The sequence below is a fragment of the Aulostomus chinensis genome, chromosome 5, assembly GCF_037954235.1.
Source record: "Aulostomus chinensis isolate RoL2024-O1b breed Wild chromosome 5, RoL_Achi_v1.0, whole genome shotgun sequence".
NCBI classification, from domain to species: Eukaryota; Metazoa; Chordata; class Actinopteri; order Syngnathiformes; family Aulostomidae; genus Aulostomus; species Aulostomus chinensis.
In genome coordinates, this window is record NC_141324.1 from 21,374,466 (window position 1) to 21,393,375 (window position 18,910).

The following is an 18,910-nucleotide window of genomic DNA, read 5'->3' on the forward strand; positions in this document are numbered from 1 at the left end:
AAGATTTCTGTCTTTCGAGTCAACACTTAAAAGCTGAACATGTGGTGCAAAATGGCGTGAAACCCTGCTGTTACCTCGCCTTACTCTACTTTGGCTTCAAGCTGTCGGCCTGACGTCTCATTCTGAGCGGTTGCCATTCCTCCAGGCCCGTGGAAGCTGAATGAGCAGCTCAAAAATTAAAAATGGATATATTGTTTTATTAAGAGGAATGGAAGAATTGTTTTGTGTACATTTATGTAGTAGTTTTTGATTTTCTCCACAGGGATTTTTGCCTGATGCGGTAGTACTACTATAACCAGAGCTTCTAGTTTTTATTCATTGGTTTGAAGGTTTTTTTTTACTGAGAGGCTTTTTCATATATCATTCATAAGCTGAGGTACTGTACCTCATGTACAGTACAGTGTATTCTGTTCTGTAAAAAAAAAAAAATCTTGGCGATAGAGAGCATTTTTGTTTTCATGGTGTGACAAAAATAGATATGCAGGATCCCCTCTGTGTAAAAGCCTTTAGCTCCAATATGTCTACCACATGAAACCAGAATTTTGAACTCAAAGAAGAAATTAAGAAATCAGCTGATGTTTCATGGTGTTGGTTGATTGAGTGACTCTGGTTTGTTGCAAACAGTTCGACAACGGTGGGTACAGTCAACTCTTTTATGGTAAGCCACAGATTCATATTCTGGCAAAAAACAAACAAACACTCCAACCATAAATCTTGAGTCCACAACACTTTATTACATCCATAAACACACACACAGACTCATGTTGCATCACTTCAAGTCTGTTGTAACTCAGTTTGTGTGGAAACAAAAACTACATCTGCACTCTGACCTTTTGATTGGCACCTTTGAGCCAAAGAGCCTCAATGTCCAGTTCTACAACAGCCAATGAGAGAGAGCTGAACAGCAGTGCCTGTTCCATATATCTATGGAGTAAAAACCAAGCCTGTCGATGCAGACTGTGTCTACGGAGGAAGATTACATCCCGTCCACAGGGGAGGGGAAAACACACTGCTGGGAGGGTTGCTTATTGTCATATAAAATACCTAAAAGATGCTGTGTGTTTGGATGCAACTTGTTAAAGAACCCAGAACTAAGTTTTACAGTTGCTTAACCAAATAATGAGGTAAAAAAATAAGCATTTATAGATAAAGAATAACCTAGAACAAAAACAACTGCAATGCTGCATAAAATGAAAGACACCCTTAAGTGTGTGTGGTTTTCAAGTGTGTGGCGCTCCTGTCTCTATGACTGACACTACACACAGCCAAAGAAATCTGACAATGATCATATGCTGTTTAAATGGGTCATTGCACAGCAGAATTCGTTCACGACAGTGGTGAAAGGGACATTGTTGCCTTTTTATTTTTTGGAATACTCCAGCAAAGCACACAACACTGACACCAAAACCTTACACCGAACATGCAAAACATTGTATGCAAATAATAATCCAATAAAAATAATAATTGAAAAAAATAACTATATCTCCAAATATGTGAAGTATGGATGTGTATTCTGAGCAGAACTCATCCTACGGTGCCACTCCTCAAACCAACAAACTGTAGTCGAAGACAACAAAAACATTTGTTTTAGGAAAAAATAGAACAGAAAAAATGTGGCTGAATCTTTCCTTTTCTGCGGGTCTGGCCAGATTTAATCTACATCTCATTTGATGTTGTCTTGAGCAAGGCAGTATCGCCTGGAGGGCTGCAGCCACCCCTGGCATGACCCCTGATCGATGCCTTCACAAGCCTCCTCCATTGCCTGTCGAAGGGGTATGCGTCGGTGGGGCTGGAGACCATACACCAACGCCAGGCAGCGAAGACTTCTTCAGTAGGATTCAAGAATAGTGTGTGTGTGTGGGGTGGAGGGGTTGACCTGGGACCCTTTTGCAGACCAAAAGTATCCTGGTTGAAAATGTTTTTATATGTGGAAATGTGGAAAGGCAATTGACAAAGTGGTGTGTTGAAACAAATTTTTGCGCTTTCACTGGAAGTGTAAAGCAGAGGAACGTGCATTCAGTTTGGCAAGCCTAGTAAATGCATTGTCCACAAGTGTTATTGATTTTTGGGGGGGGGGGGATCTTCAAAAAAGTGGTGTAAAAGAAAAACTGAATCAATGCACAACTCAAATATTTGGTTGTCAGGGTTTACACAAAGACTTTCAAGTTTGAAAATGCTTCATTTCTAACCATTATATTTTCAAGGTGGAATTCAAATATACTCTTTCATTAATATGGGGGGGTGGAGCCTATCCCAGCAGCCTTTGGGCGAGAGGCGGGGTTCACCCTGGACTGGTCACCAGTCAATCGCAAGGCCAACACATATAAACAGACAACCATTCACACTCACAAGTCACACCTACAGTCAATTTAGAGTATCAATCAGCCTCGTCCCCTCTTGATGTCTTTGGACTGTGGGAGGAAGCTGGAGTACCAGAGAGAACCCACACAGGAACTGGGAGAACATGGAGACTCCACACAGAAAGATCCTGTGCTTGAGCTGGGGCTCACACCCAGAACCTTCTTGCTGTGAGGCGACAGTGCTGACCAATTTACCACCATGTTGCCCTCTTACCAACCAAAATTCTTGAAATATATGTAATGAAACAATGGTGTCATCAGGGTCTCTCTCAGTGTGTTGTGCTTCCATCTGGTCTATGCATCAAGGAGTTTTTATTTTTCTTTCATTTCCTAGACGGGGAAGTTGTGGTTTGTACTGACATATAGATGTAATGGGTGGAAAGACCCAGGTATAAGCTGTACACTACTCATGGTGGCGAGCTGTCAGAGTGCTTCATATTAAAATTTGCTTTCCTGATTTTTTTTTTCTTAAATATGCAACAGGTCATGAGTCTGAGAGACATGCTAGGGTATACTGCAGCTCACATTCATTTGACTGCATCTGTTTCTGATATATTTCCAAGAGTCAGGAATGTAACAGCTGGCTCCTCCTGCTCCACATAAATTTCAGCAAGTCAGAGGTTTGACGGTATAGTTTGAAATTTACATTAAGATATATTTGTTTTTTCCCCAAAATGTCTGTATGTCTGGGGTGGCATGGCTCAGAGGTAGAGTGGCCGTATAGCAACTGAAGGGTCGCTGGTTCGATTCTCACTTCCCCAAGTGACCATATCCAAGTATCCTTGAGCAAGATAATGAGCCCATCTGCAACAGACTGGTGACCCGTCCAGGGTGAACCCCGCCTCCAGCCCCCACCACCCACCACCCCATTACAGCCTTTAATGGATACACGGTATAGAAAATGGATGGATGGTCAGTATGTCTGTGAAAGGCTATGATAAATCCACGGCTGCTGTTGTCACAAGTATGCTGTTATTTGTGCAGAGGAACTTTAAAAACATTTATTGTGCAAAACTGTGAGGATTTTCGTGCATTTTTTTGCTAATGCTAACATAATTTTCACTGACAATGCTTTCTATAAATGTAGTGGGGTCGCAGCATATAAAAGAAATACTGTCATCTACTGGTGACCTGTCAAATCACATCCAGGTGGCTATAAGGGATCTTGGTGTCCTGTTTGACAACAGTACATGCTCTCAGCAACATGTCGCTACGCTTGTCTAGTCACGTTTTTATCACCTAAGAAAAAGCCAAAACACTGTAACCCCCCCCCCCCCCACAGACACACACACACACACACACACACACTTTTTTGTGGCTGTCTTTGTAATATATATTGATTTCCTTTAATAGACATTTTTGTGCACTTTCATATATAAAGATCACGTTTTTTTTTAAGGGTTGATTATGTAAATTTATCTCAACTGCAACTGTCTCTGCTAATTGCATAATGTGTTGAGTTCAACAGCATCAGCTATTGTGGCGTCACACTTCACTTTTACAAGTCTAACCTCTGATTTGTGTGTACTGTTGTGAAAAACTATTGGGCACCAGCGCAATTGACTCTGTTGGTGGACATGGCAGTTCAGCTCAGTGTCCCCCGTAGGCCTTTTGTCACCCCTGTCTGGTCTGTTGGGTTAGTGAGATATTTTTAGCCTGTGGATTTAGTGTGACACTTTGGTGCATCTGCATAGCAAAGGTAGATTTGGTCAATATTCATGTCCAGAGATTGAGGGTTTGAATGATTAATTCCACCCAAATACTGCTGTTTGTCTTCATTCAACCGGGCCCCCTAGAGTTGCATGTTGTGTAATTAGCATTAGCTATTTATCAAGTCAAATAAAGATGGAAGTCTTTGCAGTCAAAATGTTTTTAATGAGAAATTCGAAGGGGAAGGGGGAAGACACAAGAAAGAGACTAAGGGCTGTTTTGGTCATTTTATTCTGGCACGTATTTCATATTTTGTATAATTCTTTTTGCAGCTATGGGTGACTTCAATCTGCTTTTGTTGCAGCACTTTTCTCTTTTACAACAACATATACAAGTGTGACATATCACTTGTGAGTACAAATGAGAGTCTGTGATTGTGAAAAAAAATGGACACTCATCTTGCACACAATATGAATCACACCTTTTAAGAGAGGGACACCTCGTGGAGTAGTTGTGTTTCCAGTGTTGAATGCTGTCTTTGCTGTGAGTTGCAGGAAGTGGCTGGCTGGTTCTTGAACATTAGAAACTACAAAAATGGCCACCAGAAACTAGACCTACAGTGATATTTGAAGTGTGTGAGTGAGTGTGATTTCATTGTCGCCTTTAAAAAATACCCATGTTACCAAAAAAAGTGCAGACTCTGCTAAACCTGAAGGGTACTGTAGTCTTTGTGTTCTTTTTACGCCACTACACAGTGTTGACCTCTTTTAAGTTAAAGTTGACAGTGTTTCGGATGTTGAGCTTTTTTGTGGTATTTTTTTGTGTCGTGTTTTTGCTGAGGGCAAAGATTAAAACGGTTTCATGGATTATCAGATGAAACCACTGTGATGATTAGCTCCCCAAAGCACAGCAGACCCCTTACCTCCTCGTAACCCCTCCCCACCTCCGCTGCTCCTAGTCTGAATTCAATTCCTCTCTTTTACACCGTAAATACCCCATCAAGAAGCACAGCATTGCAAGGTCTTTACCATGCAGGGAGACATAGGCTTCATTTGACATCATGAGTACAGTAATTACCAACATACTCATATTAGTGTGTAAATAAGAGTTGAATGTGTAATTAGAAGGCTGCCAATGTTAATTATAATATAATATAACTAGAACGTAGTTGGGGATGCATCTGATCTCTAATTGTTCAGAGATGGATTTCTGTCTCTTTTTTAAAGGGATCTGGATCATGTGGCCCCCTCCTGACGTGGGATGTGCCCTGTATCCTTGATTGTTTGTCCCTGAATGATAAAGTCACACCAATTTATGGGCCAAGCGTTTGTCATTTTCTGCATTTGCTTCCTAAATCTCGGTTATCAAAGCAGAAGTATACTGATATAGAGCCGATAAATCTGTTTATCCTGAGTGATTTTACACCCTTCATTTGTAAATTTGCATTTTAGTTTGTGTTCCTTTCATTGGTGTGGAGTCCCCCCCCCCCCCTCCCCAAAAAAAAAATTGGTGATATCACACTGTGCATCAAGATCAGGATTTAGCTAGAATTAAATTGTAACTAAACCTCTGGTCTGAGACTAATACAACCCACTGCATTATTTAAAACACGCTAGGAAAGTTGTCAAGGGGCTGAGAGGAGCAGGGAGGCGCAGCTCTTCTAGTTTTTCAGTAGTATCTGTGTCCGTCTGATATGAGTAAGGTGGTACTTCCTCTCTTTTCTGTAAGTTTGACACAGATAGATTGGAGTAAAGAGAATTTTTTTGTTGTTATTGTTTTTCAATGCATAATGGAAAACATCTGCTGCATATAATTTCATTTGGGGCAGATCAGCATGTTAGACAGAGTGAGCTATGATGCACTGCAGTTCATCTTCAGGAGGATTGCATTTGAGGAAGCTCTGTTCCTTGTTCTGAGCAGAATATTTGTTGTTTAATTTAGTTTTAAAAGTTACAAAATTATGCCTGTCAAATATAATTACTGGAAATAACTATAGCCGAATCGTTCAAATATCAAAATCAACAAGTCAAGAAAGTTACAATTCGTTAAATACAATCAATCTCTAAGTGATTGCGTGTAAGTGTAGCTGTTCTGCTGCAGTTAGGAGTCAACTCATTTTATGTTCGTGCTGGAATGTCTTCAAAAAGTAGACATTTCCCAAAAATATACATGCATTTCATTTATGGTATTTGATTTTTGCCTTTTCCCTCTGGAGATGAATTGGCTTGTTTATTGATGAATATCTGATGTCATGTCACACATTTTCAGGGGCTTTAAAAAAAAAATACTACACTGTACTTTAAAGCTGCGAAGCGCATCATATTTAAAGACGTACTGCACGGTGTCATTAGTCATCTGTTTGAAGTACAGCAGCTCTCAGATCCGCTCTCTGATTTATCAGAGTATAAGCTGAACATACGTCTCTCATTTCTGCTGTTTCCAGGCAACAACTTCATCATGTTTTCACAAGAGAAAAAAAGAAAGAAATCTTTATAGGGCCCCTGGGTGTCATCGCCTGTCATCAGCTGTGGGAGAAATCTGAGATGGTTTACGAATTAATCTAGGAAACAGCGAAGGGAGAAATTGCTTATTTGTAGACATTAAGCACCTGGGGTGCGTGTGTGTGTGTGTGTGTGTGTGTGTGTCTTTACCACTCAGGTTGTACTGAAGCTGTTAATGTGATTACACGATTACGTGAGGTGGACTTATCTCCTTTTTTTTGGAGACAAATAGTGTAACTTGTAAATGCTGTGGTGAAATGAGTATTTGGGAAATCAAGGAATCCCACAGTCAGGGTCTGGCCAATTTCTGATCACTTCCCTGGGAGAAATGTTCCCCCACTTCAAAACAGAGCCTCTTCATGAGCCAATTCCTCATGTAACAGTTGCCGTTGGAACTGCACTCCCTGTGTATTCAAAAACATTTTGCCAAATTAAAAAAATTCACAAAATTAGCAATACATTTGAATTGTACACCCTCTTGCATCATCAGCTTCATGCAATGATGCCTTAAGGAGACCACACACTCAATGGGCCCTATTTTAAGCGTGGCGTAAGCTGGCGCTCAGTCAAGTGGAAGTATCATTGCTAGTTTCACGCCGCCGCAAATGACGTTTTCTTGCCAAGCGCCCTCGCCATTTGACTCGCAAATGAAGTTGCGCTCAAACTGTGCTGACAAATGCTCAAGTATGTTATTAAGATGTGGTCTGGCACGACTGTGGTGCGTTGCTAAATTTGGGACACCAGAAAACGTTTGCGCCATAGATCAAGAAGAGGCGGGTCTTTGGTCAATGGCATTATGTGTGTAGTCCTATTTAAAGGGTGTGTCACTCACACAAGCAGATGTGCAGCATTGCAATGTGCTTCTGCTGATGCCCGGTAACATGGAAACATGAGCCGCCCCATGCCCTCTCACCTCCGATGGCTTCAGTGGATGCCTGCTGCTCCACTATATGAATGTAAAACACGCGCGCCTTCCCCTGGTGCATGAGCATATCAGTTTGTTCAGATGAGAAGTGCTCACCTCTCCCCAGTTGAAATGCCAGTGCCACTGAAAGTCCTGGTGCCACCGCGACTTTAAAGGAAGCGACATGACACACTCATTGGTTTGATGATGTCACACCTTAAACACAGCTATGATTAATTAGGTGTCATGACGGCCTTTTTGCGCTGTGGTTTGTGCTCTGATCACACGCTCTCTAAATACCAAAATAAGGCTGAACACACCTCAAACGCACAGCGCGCACATAGCACCATCCGCCAGTCACCTGGCGCCATAAACCAGTTAAAGACGGCCCTTCTTGTCTCTGTGACTTTCTGCTCCATAGCCATTTAAATCTTAATGTGACTGTTATTGGTTAAAATGACCCTAAAAGAATGAAGTGATTTCTGTGGTTGAACTTCACTATAACCGAATGTTGTTGTTTTTTTTAAACAAGTCTGTAAAAAAAAAATTAAAAGATTAAAGGAGAAATGTGCATGTAAAGGTGAGATTCTGATCCCCCCCCCTTTTTTTTCAATCTGAGAAAGAACATGGAATACCAACCATAAATACTCATATGATGGAAACACATGAAACCAACGTACTGCTGCAACTCTGCTCTTTGTAGAAATACCTAATCTAGCACCTCTATAATAAAATATATGATAAAATAATAGTTTTCACTGCTACAGGGATGTCATGATCAAATTTTTTGGTATCATCACATCATCACGGCACATGGAAACAAGTGAAGTCATCCGACTTCCGTTTTCACACAGTTTCACTCACAGTTGGTAAATTGAGTCAACAGTTTCACGTAACTGTTACACATGCCTGTGGTTATTTGTATTTGTTTTATTCTTAGTCATGTGTGCATCATCATTGAACATCAGAAAGGGAATCATTTAGATTTACAGTTTCATGTGCAGGAAAGGATAAAAAACGGTCACAGTCAAAGGGAATAAATAGAATCCTATGGAAAGCAGTTGGTTCAGTGCATCACTGGTATCAAATGGACAAACTCTATCTTTTTAAAACTAAAAATATAATGTATTTCCAAGTAATTCTAGAAACATCTGGTTTTCTAAAAGATCCTTTAATGACATAACAGTTTTATTCACCTATAGAATGTACATGCTGCTGTGAGGTGCTGATCACATGCCTGAGAGTAAATATATCCCCAACCGTCAACTTTATTTGATTTCCACTTGCATGCCTTTATTGTGACATAACATGTTAGATACAGAGATGCAGTGCTGCTGTCAGGCCTGGTGGAGATTTCATGGTGCCATGGACTGACGTCAGAGTACATCACTGGGACAGAAATGTCAGCGAGGCTGCCACAGCCCTGCACAGAACACTGCAATAACAGTAGGCGTTGGCACAAATATATCAAGCGACGCATTCATGGAATAAAGGTTTAGAAACTTCCAAATATTTTAGAGGGATTATAATTTCTCTTTTTTATCAATAAGGACATATGGGTATTGGTAGCAGTTTGCCAATGTGGTTGAATACCATCATGTACTCTCTAATGTCTCTTCTCATTTAATGACAAGTATTTGAACAAGTTTGTACATTCCAATTGTCTTTTATTCGTCATATTACAAACCCCTGATGCTGCCTGTTGCTCACAACCAACCACTATAAATTTTGTTTACATGTTTAACGTCGGCACAAAGTGAAGCATGTTGTCATCCTTCGGTCTACGAACTACGTACGGCACCGTGAACATGAAAAATAACCATTAAATGTCATGTATTCAGTGGACATGCACTTATGAATATAGTGGATGGTAGGAAACAAGCTGGTGCAGATGGATCTGATGAGTGACATTCAGTATCACTCATGATTGATTATTATAAATCATCATTAAAAAAACCAAGAGACAAAAAAGGTGGAATGTAAGCATTTGATTTGTCAGGCTAAACCCTACCACACAGCCACGCCAACCTTTGTGTTTCTTTTCTCCTCACTCCACGCTGTTTCTTTTGTTATGTCACATGTTGATGGTACAAGTGAACAATACACTGAATAAATTATTGGCTTTCTGCATGATCAAGGGCTGTGATATGCTGTTTATGAGCCAGAGACAGGCAAGCTCAGGTCCTACAGCCTACACCATTTGTTAGGCTTTTCCATAACCGTTTGCATTTAAGTCATGAATCCGTGGATATCGAATCATTTCCTCATAATTTCCCGCTGTCACTGCTGTTGATATATAAGCAAGTTTTTGCTTTTTGTCAGTATATCATAGCTGGTGAGTGGAGAGAAATTGCAAAATGGAAGTCTGGTCCAGCATACAGATTTTCCTCTCAGGACAGATGAGTGATGTCATCCACCCCAAGTGACAAAATACCTCATTCAATCCGATCCCAGTTCTGCTTTCGGCATCCTTCTAGCAGTGTTGTGTTATTTTGATAGAATACCATTTGACCTTTAGACTCACTGATTCACAGTGTTTCAAGTACGTACATTCTGGAAAATTCTTGTGAAGTCTCTGTAAATAATTAGAGTTCTATTTAAGTACGGAAGTGTTTGTTATGCTGACAGGCATGAAGTAACTGAGCATTTGTTCACATTGTGTCGTTTCTTAGACGTCTGGAGTTTCTGTGATGCCATTTACACAGAGATGTCAATCCCCTCCTGTTAGTGACAACTCTACAATGATGGGGATTTAAAGGAGGTAAGTGAACATGGGTCTACATTTCATGTCATCACCGCTACCTTCGTTGTTTTTTTCCTTTAAATTATTACAAAATACACATCCAAACAATCTTGTTTTTTGTTTTTTTTCCCCTCTTTTTAGACTCCAGAAAAAAAAACGCACTGGGATTATTTTCTAAATACAATTCTGTAGTTTATTGATCTTGATTTATTTCAAAAAAAGTTGTGGCTGACTTTTGCTAGATATGTTTATGAAAGGCATGTCTTATGAAAATCAAAGAATGTTTGAGGGGAATCAAACATTCCCCGACGCTCTTCGGAGGCGAAGCAAAGGGCGCCGGGGAAGGAGGGTGTGTATCTGCCAGAGAGTTTCCTCATTTGGACCTCATTACCCTGCCTGGCTTGTGACAGACCACTATCACCTCTGTAGCAGCACTTGGCCTTTTGGATTGTCGATTTTAGCAGCTTGGACTTGCGCAGGTATCTTTACTCTTAGCCTAGCTGCTGTGAGCCTGAGTGCAAGTTTGGTGTTTTTTATCAGGTTTTCTCCAGATACTCTGCTGGCACTGTACACTTTATTTTAAGTACTCCTCTTTAATAGGCATTATCAGTGGAACCCATTACTACTCCTGTTATCGCTATTTGATAAAAGTCAACACAACAGTCCATAATAAAACCCCAAAAGTCACTCAAATACAAGGTTGTATTGATATTCAGATATTCTCTCTATGAAAGCAAGTATTCATGGTAGCCCACAATATTTCCTAACAGGACTTTAAAAAAAAAAAAAAAAACTCTCTCTTAGCACTTCTCGGCCATCATTTCCCCACTGTTTCCTTATTCAGTTTTGACAGACATTTTCATTTTTAATCTGTGAAAGCAATTTTGCGCAGCTCCCATTGAAGTTGTATGACTCCCATCACGGAGATCCAGCGCAGCAGAATGGTCCAATGTCAGAACTCACTAGTCAGACACCTTTTATTGTGGTTTCAATAAGTAATATTTATTTCCACATTCAAATGTTTACTTTTCAGTTTGAATTTAGAAAATTCTGCCATTTTTTCCATCTTTCATCTTGGACTTTGTATCAATTAAGGTTTTCTTTTGTCATTTGTTCAGCAAGTAAGATTCCTTCTCCTAATGTTCCAGTAAGTCTATCAGAGCACATTGATGTTTGGTTAAATGTATGTTATGATGTGTTGAAACTCAGCTAATGTTACTGCCATACTTCAATCAGTGGTATTTTACCTGTCAAATTCTCAAAAATAGTTGAGCTCATGAATACATTTTCCCCTCTTGTATTACTTACATATGGCATGAGAATGCAGAAAGAGCCAGCCATGTATAGTTAGCTTGAGGCTAATGGCTACTGACCGCTAACAGCAGCTACTGCAAAAAAACAACAACAAAAAATCAACAACAAAATTTGCCAAAAACATCCAGTATAACCCGTATGGTCTTCATCCAGCTGTAGGTTTAGTAATCACAAACACTTTGATTTGAGGCAAAAACTGACTGTGTCCCTTCCGGTTTGGCACTCGTTCACAGTAACCAACTCCCTCTTGCCTGTTCCTGCTTGTTCATGCTGGCGTGGAACTGGGAGTGTTAGTTTCTCCTGAATACGTAAAAAGGTTAAGTTAGTCTGACGTGAATGATCAAATGATGTAGGACTTCTATAAAAATAACAAGCAGTCGAAAGCAGTCGGTGTCCTTCCTGTTAGGAATATGACAGGGAAAGATAGACGCTAAAGATATGATTCATGCTTCTTTCACAGTCATCTGGTCGTTTTGGTCCCCGCCTCCTTCACACATCCCACCACTGTTCCCTTGTATCTGTCCATCTATTGTAGGCTTCACAGGAATGTACAAGCAACACAGGGTTTAATTTCTGACTGTAAGAAAGCAGCTCTGTGAGGAAGGGAAGCAGGTACTGAGATAGAAACTGAGAAAGACAGGGGGAAGCATGCTAGCCCACGCTTCACTTCTCTTCTCTTCTTTTCTCCTCTCTTCTCTGCTCCTCTCTTCTTTTTTTCTCTTCTCGTCTCTTCTGTTCTCTTCTCAACCCTTCTGTAAAGGCTAAGTTGAATCATAAGAGTCAGTGGGCGAAGAGAAAGAAAAATAATCATTTCCACACAGATTCTGACGTATATCTCTTGTCGATTGGGGGTCGTACGGATGGAATGATGGGAGAAAAGGGAAGAGGAGGATGGATGCAGAGGGAGTGATAGACTCCAGCAATGCTTAGTCTCTCACTCTTCTTCTCTCTATAGGATTTTAATGGCTGTTTTGTCTCCCCATAAAACCTTTCCAGCTGGATAAAATCCTCATGACTTTCTTCAGAACACAAGTGGAGTTCAGCCACTTGCGTCATGGAATTAACTGTTTAGATAGCAAATGGTTTCAGGCTTAGCAGAATTGGCTGCTTGCTGTGAAGGAGCTCTTAAAGAATCAGCACAAACGTTCCCTCCAGCATTAACATACGTATATGATGTTGAGAGAAAAAGCGCGCTGTACTGTACATGCACACCTCCGTCAGAGCAGTCAGTTAACATATAAGGATGACATCATGGTGTTATGCAAACTGCCGCTGTACTGGATTGATATTAATGGAAACCTCATGACACATTTATACAAGTCCAGAGTCACTTATGAATTCTAGTAGGTTTTATAATGTGACAAGAAGAGATAATCTGCTAGCTCAACGCTTCAGTGTGTATTTCTCGGCTTGGATGATTGCCTGAAATGGAATATGATGTACATAACTATGTTTTTATTCATGTATTCACCTGAAACGAGGAATCATTTTGTCCATGCACATCATTACACGCCATTAGGGAGTAGGTCCTCTTCTACTGAGCCCACCATGGTGCAATTACACTGGTGAAGAAGACAAAAAACAAAACGAAACAGAAAAAAAGTACAAAAACAGATTCGGATTCTTAATAAGCTGTTGCTGCTTTACAATTGTGGCACTGCTATGATAGGTTTATTATCCTGCAGGCCACTCTAGCTTTTCATACACACTTGGAAAAGGAGGCGTGAGGTGAAGGGTTAGAACACAACAGTTTTTCAGAGGTTTGCTGCATGTAAAGTGTTACTAATAGTAGGCACTGAAGTTTCAGTGTGACTTTTTGTGCTTGGTACACTTTCAACTCCTATAAAAGTGATTTCACATCTGGATGCTCCAATTGGCTGCCATGCCAATGTGCCATTGCGTGGTGCTTAGTTTTGGCTTGACCGTTTTCAACATGGTGGCCAAACTTTCTCATTTTACAGCTAAACAGTATCCAGTAACAGAATCAAGCTTCATACTGGATCAGCACTACCTAGTTTTATAGTTTGATCCAACATTCATGAGCCCATAAACCCTTCATAAACACCTGAAATAAAAAAAAAAAGGAACTGATGACTTAGAGAGCAGCTGCGGCTGTAAAAAAGAAATGTCACTTAATGCAGCTGTAAAAAGCAGTTTGAAGAAATCATCATCAAACCTGCAATTTTCTGGATCAGTCTTCTTCATGTCAGGGACAAGCATTCATCATGTTGTGAACACTCTTCGACAGTCCCAGACCTTGTTACAGACGTAGATATAAATATCTGACAATAGCTGAAGAGGACTCACTTAACACCTCCAGCCCAACCGCGTTAGAGGCAGAGATTCTGTCCTTCACTGGGTCTGACACAACAAAGATCATCGATGGAATTAGAATTTGTTATTCAAGCAGTCGCCATGAGGTTCTAGTTTACAGTAAGACCTTGACCTCGCAAAGGCTACCTGCACTTATTTCTGATGTCATGATGAGGGTTTGTTCCATTCCCTCCAAGATTCTAAATCCGACTGGACTGCCTTTACCTACTTGACCTGAATTTTGGTAATTCCTTTTACCAAAAAGGTAAAATTATTCATTTTTTTGTTATAATCATGGTTATTATTGTTATGAGCTCCTTTTTGGTATCCATCCATCCATTGTCTTCTGCTTATTCCTACACATTAAGGGTCGCGGGGGGGCTGGAGCCTATCCCAGCGTCAACGGGCAAGAGGTGGGGTTCACCCTGGACTGGTCACCAGTCCATCGCAGGGCCAACATAGAGCGATAAATAACCAGTCACACTCACATTCATACCTATGGTCAATTTAGAATATCAATCAGCCTCGTCCCCAATTGCATGTTTTTGGATGGTGGGAAGAAGCCGGAGTACCAGAGAGAACCCACGCAGACACGGGGAGAACATGGAGACTCACACAGAAAGATCCCGTGCCCGAGCCGGGACTCGAACCCGGAACCTTCTTGCTGTGAGGCGACAGTGCTGACCACTGCACTACCATGCAGCCCACTTTTTTGGTATATTATTGTTAAAGTTTATACAATTAAGTTAATGGGATTCATGATTTTTAATTTTTAAGATGAACCTCTAGTCATCCATAGTGATAATAACCTGATGTATGTCTGCCAAATGGATTTATTTTGAAAATTGAACAAATTAACAAATGCTCTGCGCTTGACTTCCTGCCACAGTGCTTCTCGATTCTGCTGTGACCCGAGGACACAGCCCCACAAAAGCTTCTGCTTCACCTTTTCTGCCTTCTATTATTCCTTTGATTTAAACCCGATGCTTTTTATTCTGACTGTCTTGATTTCTTGCTTGACCTCTGGCATTACATGTGGGGCAGAGCCACTTGAAGGGGAGGAGGGAGAAAGATGGATTGTCCTTACATCAACAGGTCATTTTTTTTCTATTCTAGGTAGGGTTCTTTTAGTAAAGCAGAGTGGAGCCACTTAGTGGCATCACATTAATAGTCCACAATAAGCTCCAGTGGGCACATCAAACTAGCTGCAAGTCGAAACAGCTTGATCCAATGGAGTCATGTTGTAAGACTATTTAAGATCCTGTTTATGAGCTGTCAGTCACACCAAGTCAAGGTTAGATTGGTTGTAATGTAGGGCTGTACGATACGATACACGATATTCAGCTCACCATCCAATTCGATACGCTTACAGCCGTTTATGAAAGATTTTAAAGGGACAAACTGATTTTGGTGACATCTTGTGAGTGTTCCATTGACTTGGATTGAATTAACTATACTCAAAGCATCAATTACACAACATGTGGCTCTGACTGGCAGCTTGCAAATGCTGGACAAAATGAATCAATGATTTGTTGAAAAAAAAAGTTTCATTTATTGAAACTGAGTGCAAATTGTAGCTTGCAAGCTTTTGAAAAGGAAAGTGAACAATGGAGAGTTTAAGTGCAGCAAGTGGCCTTCTTTGGTAGCTTTTTTAGCTTGATACTGAACATATGAGCTAGCTACTAGCCAGTCTAGCCACCTGGTTAACTAAAAATAAAGAATAGCAGCCAATCATTCAATTCGTGGGTGACCATAGCATAGCGGGGCTCCATCGAGTTCACCATGCGCCTAAAGCCGGTGTTTTCCACCACCAAATAAGGTCTCAAATCCTGACAAAAAAAGTAGGCAATGGACTGTTATTTTCTGCGACCTCTGTGAAGAAGATGGGAACTTGTGGCAACCACCGCCGTCACTGTCCAGTGTGGTTTGTTTTGGGTCGTGCCGCAGCTTCTTGGGCTCGGTCTCGGTTAGCATTACCTTGTCCAGGTGATAACATTCAAGGTGGGCACGCAGGTTGGTGGTATTTCCAGAGTACTCAACATTTGTGTGACACAGTGTGCGAACTGCCATACTTTTGTCTAAATCGTCGCTTTCCTTTTAGTTTTTGAACCAAAAATGCTCCCACACATCTGTGTTTAAGCATGCTAGCGCTGGATTTATACTCCCCGTCAATGTTCCCTCTACACTGTGCGCTTGCACAATTGCGTACTGCTTGCACATTCTCAGCGCACAAGACAATCTATGCAGCGCATGGACTCGTCCAGCCAATCATTGCATTGACCGTGGTTGTGTATGTGCCCTGCCCATACGCGCCGAGCCAACAACAGTGCGGCAGAGATGGTGACAGTAGCTCAGTGGTTGAGTTGTAAACCCCCGAAAATATTAAAAGTAAACTAAGAGAAACTATGCCAATATATGTCTATAAATATACCTCTATAAATAGAGGTATATTAGCGGTTATTTAAACGTCTATTCTGAGGTAGGACATGTCGTGTATGACTGTGCTTCTGTACTGTGATTTTCAGTTTGTTGTAGTTACCAGTGGAATCCCACCAGAGGTCACTGTCGAGTTCAACTTTTGCCTTGATGAGCGAAAAGGAAACGACTGTTGTTCTCCAGAGAGCTCCAGTGGGAGTGATAAGTACGATTCTTGTCTAACGAGAGTCATCCATCTCCGCTGCAGGAGATGAGAACCCTCCAGTAGGTTATGGGCCCAGGCTACGCTGGATAAGAGAGTTTGCAAGGAGAACATGTGGAATGCAAGCGGGAACTGCAGCAGTTACCACAACGAGCTAAAGTAGCAAGCTAACATCGGTGAGCCGAGGAAACGGTCGCTACACGGAGCTACTGAGATGGAGAACGGAAGGAAGAGAAGGTGGCCCACATTCAGTGGACAGGCTGATGAAGAATAATACATACACATATATTAGCGGTTATTTATATTATTGTTATTATAAATTATTGTCTATAAATAGACGTCTATTGGACGTCCATAAATAGATGCATAATGGCGGTTATATAGGCGTCTATGTTGAGGTAGGACATTTTTGTTGTTACCACTGGGAGCCAAACAGGTGTCACTGTTGAGTTTTTCTTTTGCCTTGGTGAGTGAAAAATAAAAGACGGTTGTTCTCCAGAGAGCTCGAGTGGGAGGGATTAGTACTATCAATGTTCTCTCTAAACTGTGCACTTGCTCAATTGCGCACCACTTGCGCAATTGCGTACAAGAAAATATATATAGCCCATCGACTCGGTAAGTGACAAATGTCCAGCCAATGATACAATACGGTTCACTTAGGCTACGCAGCCAATCATAGCGTTGACAGTGGTTGCGTATGAGCCCTGCCCATACGCGTGCACAACTGATGTTGCTCACAGCGATTCTCAGTGTGCTCAGGGAGCTTGTGTGTATGCCCAGACACATGAGAAATTAGAGGGAACAATGCTCGCTGCCATTCTCCTGAATGTCTCAGCTCTAACCGGATGAGAAAGGCTTCGGGTTCTGGGTAACTAGAAATGCTCTACAGCGACACCAGCGGCTGGCAGACCCAATTGCTCTTCCTGCAAAGTGCGGGACACGGGATTTGAATGGGGCTTAAGGCATCGATACTCGGCTGAAAAATCGATACTCTGGGGAAACAAAATATTGATATATATCGTAGAATTGATAAAATTGCTCAGCCCTATTAATGTTCCTTGATATATGGCATATTTAGTATATATTTATGTAGCAACCAAAGGACAATTCAGTGTGAGTGTGTCTCTGTAACTGGAAAAGACAATAGCAGAAAATGATGTGAAATGCAGGAGATAGTGAATGTTTGTCTTTTTTAAATTTCTGTTCACTCATATCTGTATCACATACTGCTGTGGTTACCATGGCGACACATCCTCCTCTCCTTTTAGTTATCTATAACAAAGGTGGAGACAAAAAAGAAGACAAGACTATAAACACACATATTTTAAATGTTCTTCTCCTCAATTGACAGCTCAGGAGTGCAACTCTTTGATAAAGTAACTAAAAATGACCTCAGAGCAGAATGCCGACTCTTTATTTCCTTACTGAAGCATTCCTTTTATTTTCGCCCACTATCACCAAGAGTAAACAAGCCCAGCTTAAGTTGCATTCATGTGTCACATAAAGAATTATAACGAATAATTAGTTGTGGTTTCATAAAATGCTTTATGCATGTTTTTTTCAGAATACTATGACTTACATCACTTTTAGTAATGCTGGATTTCTACCTGGCACATTCCTGTCAGCACTGTAGCTAGTTATCCAAGGCCTAAAGGCTAAGCAGTTTCGATCAGGCATGTGTGTACGACACTCACTGCCTCTGCAACTGCAGTGCAGCACTCATGGTCTCTAATAGAACCCTGGGTCACTATCTCAAGGTGAATGTGTTCCATCAATCGGTGAATCAAAGCTGCGTTTGTTAGCAGGATGAGGTAAAAAACTATCTGGCCCATTTTCACTAAACTTTGAGTTGGTCTGCATCATGGGCCAAGAGGAAGCTGTTACATGAAAATACGGGCGTGCTCAAAATGACTGGGGAGGAGTGAGCACAGACACACACTTCAGCTGGCTTTACCACCAGATGCCGCGCTGTACTGGATGCTATCTTTAATAACTGTGGGTTGTTTGGCTGTAGATTTCTATCACCGTCGGGGGTTGTTGTAGAGCAAACAATTAATAAAGTAGTGTTTCTATTTGATTATCACTGCAGTTGCAAGAAACAGTCGAATCATTCTGAACAGACACCAAGCATGGGTTCTGAAGGCGTCCAAGATAGGAGGAAGGGCAAGACCAGTAATAGGCCACAGGAAAAGAAAACTATTAGAGGCAGAAGGGTGAGCTGAACATACTGTATGCTTCCCCGTCCTTTCTTTTTTTTTCTGTGGCTTTGCAAGGGGTCCAATTTTGTATAGATTTTCTTGCACCTGTGGAGGTGATGTCTGATCAGTGATTGGTTGACAAGACGTTCTCTAAGCGTAGACTGTGACGACCATTATACCTGCCATTAAGCTCTGTCCCGCACAATTATAGCCTGAGTCACACTGAGATGTGTTCTCAGAGAAAGAGAGAGAGAGAGAGAGAGAGATGACTGAAAGGAATAGAGAGATG

At 41.2% G+C, this 18,910-nt stretch overlaps 1 protein-coding gene across 8 annotated transcripts in view; it reads left to right on the forward strand.

Moving 5' to 3' along the window:
• LOC147261717 (disks large-associated protein 1-like) overlaps window positions 1–18,910 on the forward strand; it is an 89,072-nt gene that overhangs the window by 12,368 nt on the left and 57,794 nt on the right. For 7 of the 8 annotated variants that reach the window (XM_086203871.1, XM_086203870.1, XM_086203873.1 and 4 more), the window contains one exon: window positions 10,088–10,176. The exons of the other annotated variant lie outside the window; for it this stretch is intronic. The gene's annotated coding sequence lies outside the window, so the exon portion shown is untranslated. The remainder of the gene's footprint in view (window positions 1–10,087; window positions 10,177–18,910) is intronic. 8 annotated transcript variants of the gene reach the window in all.